This window comes from Pan paniscus, chromosome 1 (assembly GCF_029289425.2).
Source record: "Pan paniscus chromosome 1, NHGRI_mPanPan1-v2.0_pri, whole genome shotgun sequence".
In the NCBI taxonomy this organism is placed as follows: domain Eukaryota; kingdom Metazoa; phylum Chordata; class Mammalia; order Primates; family Hominidae; genus Pan; species Pan paniscus.
Window position 1 is genome coordinate 73846487 of NC_073249.2, and position 5343 is coordinate 73851829.

A 5343-nucleotide genomic window follows, 5' to 3' on the forward strand; every position below is an offset into this window, starting at 1 on the left:
GCATGGCTTGGCTTGAGCTTTCACCTCCTTTACCCTCACTCCCCCACCCCAGGACTCCCTATCCTCTGTCTGCTTTATTTTCCTTCAGAAAACTTCAAACTGCCAATATATTATGTTACTTATTTGTTTTCCCCCTCTGCAATTCCTCTACTCCCCCATAATACTTAAGAATTTTGTCTGTGTCTCTGATTTTTAGAACAATGTCTAGATACAATAGGCTTTTTGAAAATGCTTGGTGAATAAATGAATGAATGTGGAATGATTGACCAGGCCACCCTACCTCCACCACCACTCCAGACTTGTTAGGAGGGTAAAAGAAGACACTGCAGTCCTAGGAAGGGGGTGGGCTACAGTGGAAACTCAGCACTTTGTCACTTAAACCTTGAGGCCTTTTCATCTCATTCTTTATCATGAAAACACATCTCTTGCCTTCCAGCACAGTCTGTTCAAAATCAGTAAAATACAGCCTGTTCCTTGCTCTCTGTAAAAGCCCCATTGCTTTGCCATGTCTCCCTTGAGGCAGGACAGGTCTGCACCCTTGGTTGAGGCTGGAAACTCAGCAGACCAGGGATGTTTTCCTGTTTCATTTGGAGCAGGGAGCAGAGGTGTCTGCCTTCAGGAAGGGGCCATCGGAGCTGCTGTATCTGAATGGGAGGGCTCTGGAGAAGATGGCTCGGGAAAGGCAGCAGAGGCGGCTGCTCACAGTCCTCACAGGACAGCTCAGGAAGAAAGATGCCGGCAGGTGGGACAGAGGGATGTCGAGGTATCTCCCTCAGACAGGTAAGGCAGCAATAAATTGGGACCATCTGTGTCATTATTAGACATTCTAAGTAGAGCTAGGATCCCAGAACAAAGAAAACAGCCCTTCAAAGGGAGCGGGGGGGAAGAGAGAGAGAAAAAAAAGCAAACCACAAACACAACAGCCAGCGATCTGCTGTCACACACACACCCCTCACCTAATCATAAAAACATATTCCAAACAGGTTCCACAGCTGTCCTTGGGAGGGGTATTTGAAATACATATCCCTGATACATCCCTGAAATGTTAACTGTCAGATCTCTCAGGAAATGGCTCTGCCTAAACAGACTTTCCTGGACTTCCATTTCATGAATGTTGAAAACAGAATTTTTATGAGACAAAGCCAAACAGAACCGGTGACAATTGTTCTTGAAATTACTTTCCTGGTCTCTTCCCCAGTATCCTCCCTCCCCCACACCATCATCCCCACACCAGCCATGCCTCCCTCACTCCCCAGAGACCACTCATGTCACTTGTGGAGGCTCAGACGTTGTTGTTTTTATTATGTGGTGCCAGGCATATAAGGAGAGGCAAGTGTATGTGGGGACAGGCTCAACCTTGGGGATAGCAGCAAAATATAGACGTTTGAGCCCAAAGATCTGTGATTGCGAAGGCCTAGTGCTTCCAGGGCTGGTGAGCTTGTCACTCAACCTTTCTGGCCTCAGTCTTGTCATCTGCATGATGGGACTAATGGCGATCCCTGCCCATGGTTGTGGTGAGGATTTGAGGAGATAATGGATGTAAATAGGTAGCGTGTCATTAGGTCCTTGAGGAGGGCTTTGAGGACCCTTTTCTTACTGAGCTTGGAGGCAACCACAGAAGGCTTCCCTGCCAGCTTCTTGTACCTGAGCCACATTGCCCTAGGATCACTGCTATTCTTGTCTTTAAAATGTTTTATTTCTCCCAACTTCTTGACAAAAAAAAAAAGAGGTGGGCTCGATAAGAAAGAAGAGAGAAGGGAATGAAATGAAGGAGTTTGGTGCAGTTGACAGGGAAGAAAGAGACAGAAAACAGACATGTGTCAAGAGGTTTCTCTGTGTGAGACACTGAGTGAGACACTTTATGAAATTTCAGCCAGCTCTCCCAACCTCCCTGCAGGAGGTGGGTGCTCTTAGCCTATATTATAGAAGGGAAGCCAAGGCTCAGAGTTGAAAGAATTTGCCTAGAATTATGGAGCTGGGATTGAATCCAGACCTATCTCCTCTTGGCCCTTCTGTTGTATCTGCACTGGAAGGTCAACACATTTGGGCTCTAGTCCCTCCTCTTCCACTGATTTGCTGCGTTAGCTCAGGCTAATTATCTCATGTCTCTGGGCTTTTGTCCTGTCACCTGTAAAATGAGCAGTATGGACCAGAGGATCCCAGTAATAAGGCTTAATCATGGGGTAGATTGTGTTATTGTCAAGATATTTGAAGAAAAATTATACCTCCTGTCCTACCGACAGCAGGCTGGCCTGTGTGACTTGCTTTAGCTGATACAATGTAAACGGAAGTGACATGGACTTGGTTCAAGCAGAAGCTTGAGGATCCATCACATGGCTCTGCCATTGGTTCTTCCTCCATCAGGTGAGACTTCTCAGTTCTGGGATGAAGAGGATGTGGAACAGGCTTTGCCAACCTGCCATGCACATGAATATGAGCAAGAAATAGCTCTTGGCTATTGTAAGCCACTAAGATTTGGGATCATTTGTTACCATTGCTGAACTTAGCTTAAGTTGACTGAAACAATGATTATGTGAGAAAAAGGGAAGGAGGAAAGGAAGGATTATGCCCTAAGGAATGAGCCACCTGGGAAGAAAATGGCTCATTGAGCTACCTGAATACCTAAAGCCCTATCAATCTTCCAGAACATGATGCCCAAAGAATGCAGGCAGATTGAGAGCACAGGGGGAGTGGGGGGAACCCAGAGGCTGGTGGTGGTGGTGAGGGGCACTAACATCTCAGGATAAAGGAGCACTTTGGCAAGAAGTTTGGGAGTCAGCCGATCATGCATGAGAAGAGTATGGAGAGAAATACGGGATATAAGTACTTATGAAGATTTTGCAAGATGTTTCTTTTGTGTCTAAAATAAAACAATTTTGTAGGGTAGGAGAGACTCTTAAAGCTCTTTTAGGACAGCCCTCTTCATTGACAGGTAAGAGAATTGAGGCTTTGAGAAGCTGGACACCTTATTGAAGGTAGCACTGCAAGTTAGCATCAGGGTTGGGACTTGGGCCCAGGCTTAAGGAAGGCTAGTTTTAGTTGCACCTTTTTGTTTCCCTTTAGTGATAACAGTAAAACCTTTTTAGAAGAAAGGGCAGGTTGTTTGATTTGAAGGACAGCAAGCAAGGTGGGCGCTGGGGCCTTCTAGGGAAGGAAAGCAGGTGAAGTTCCCCGAGTCAAGGGAAGACAGGCAAGGGAGACAGGCACCCGGTAATGGTGGGCAAGTGAGCCTGAGGGTTTAGCCAGAGGCGTGGGCTTCCTGGTAAAAGAAAGGAGGCTACCAGTACACAGCAATTCAGCTTTTTCTGTTGAGGGCCTCACGTGCACAGGCTTTGTGTTTCCCACTTGCCGTACTTTATCTCATGCCAGTCTTATGACACAAGCATTCTAAGTCACATTTAGCATATGAGTCAATAGAGGATCAGGAAAGTTAAACATTTGCCAAGATCTCACAGTTGCTCAGCGGCAGAGCTGGGATTTGAACCCACGTCAGTGTGACTCCAAAGTTCCTGCTAAGGGAAGGAAACAGAGAGCAGGTGGAAGCAGAGGAAACAGTTGCTTAGGGCCAGGACTCCTAGGCTCCAGTAGCCCTGACTCAGTGTGGTTGCCAGAGCTTTCTGCCAGCAGTTTCCCAGGCGAGGGCCCCTGGAGCTCACAAGCCCATGGCCAGGCCTGCTTGGGAACCCTTTGTCACATTAGCTTGCATTGCCAACTCTCCCCAGCAGTGCCCTCCCCACTTGCACCAGCCAAGGAATGAGTCAAGGTTGCCAATGTGTTCTTGGCTGCCTGGAAGCATCCATGTGGATTTCGGTATCTCCTGGGCCACCTTCTCGTGACGAACACCAGCCTGCAGATCACTGCTATAAGAGTTCTAGAGGGAGGGCTTGGGCGGAGGGAGGGCTCCACAGGACCTGGCTGTGGGCCAAATGCACGTTTGTGGCTGGGCATTTCCTCCCAACTAATAAACAGACAATCATTATTTTTCTCTGGCCAAATGGAAGCTGGCCTCAGCGTGCGCAGCACAAGAGCAATAATAGGGGCTTATCGACAGACAGGGAGCGCTTAATAGGCCACAGACCGATGAGGATCGAGATGGATGGAGGCTGCGCTATCGATCGCCAGAACCCCTCTGGCTCTCCCAGAGGGACTCCCTGCCCCCTGTTCTCTCTCGTGGGCACGCGATTAGCTGGACTGTGGGGAGGGCTGTGCCCTTCTACCCAAATTCCAAGGGGAAGGAGCATATTTGTAATTGGGAGAAACATAACAGACTATCAAAAGTACATGACCTCAGCTACAAAACTTGGGTACATAAGCCATGGTTCTATTTTCCTTCTACACCAGTGCAAAAATAGCAGATTTTTCATCAAGATAGAAAGCAAGACTACCATAAAAGTAGTCCCCCTATTCTTATCCCTTTATAGCCAGAGTCAAATAGTGGGAAGGAAATTCCCTCTGGTCAGGTTGAGCTCAGGGTCCTTGAAGCCCCTATTACCAGAAGCTGGGGCAAAAGAAGAGAGGTAACCACTGGCCGCACCCGTCTGTGGCCTGTAGCCTGTGGCCTGTGGCCAGAGCACGGAATGACAATGCATCAGGAATAGAAGCCAGCCCAGCCCTGTGGATCTAGGTCCACCGGACCCCTGAGGGTCAGTGACAGCCTTAAAGTTGTGGGAGACGTATGAGTGATCCATAGCATTGATGAGATTGGCAGAGGGGTGGGCACACATGAAGTACCTGGATCTTGTGCACCATCCCCCCTTTCCTGGTGTGAACGTGGGGGGCTCCTTTTTGTGCTTGTCAGCACAGCTGTGAGAAGAGGTCCCTGCATCTCACTTGCCCTCACCTTCTTTCGGCCTCCAGTGCCAGTGAGCAGCCCCGTGCCCTGTTTCTTGAATGCAGGAGCACGTTGTGCTGAACTGATAAGCCTGCAGAGCCCACCAGGCCCTGACCTCCAGCCCCTCCTGGGGAGGCAACTCTAGCCCCACTCATTCACAATACCCAGTACATGTAAAGGGACTGGCCTTGCAAGAGCAGCTCCTCCCTGCCAGTGTGACCTCATCTAGAGTGCATCAGGATGCCCCATGAGCGGCCCAGGCCTCATTGTCACTGTGGACAGGATGGGCAGGGTGGCCTGCAGGTAGTGCTCCTGCCTAAGGAACTGCCTAGTGGCTTTGATGATGCTGAGGATTAATTGGTCTCCACTCAGGCCTCCTTGAGGGAATCACAAGCCGGGTTTTAGCAGGGCTTTCTGGAGTCTTCAGAAGAGAGTCACTGGATAATTGGGGGGTGCCTAGAAATGGTCCCAGGGTGAAGTGAAGAAGCTGGAATTAGCCTGAAGATGCGGAG

At 49.1% G+C, this 5343-nt stretch overlaps 1 long non-coding RNA gene across 1 annotated transcript; it reads right to left on the bottom strand.

Moving 5' to 3' along the window:
• Positions 1-1862: 1862 nt before the first annotated feature.
• On the bottom strand, positions 1863-4983 carry LOC130541416 (uncharacterized). Its single transcript, XR_008955469.2, has 3 exons — positions 4732-4983; positions 2226-3512; positions 1863-2128 (listed from the first exon to the last, which is right to left on the bottom strand). It is a non-coding gene; the product is annotated as an uncharacterized LOC130541416 (long non-coding RNA).
• Between the last annotated feature and the right edge of the window lie 360 nt (positions 4984-5343).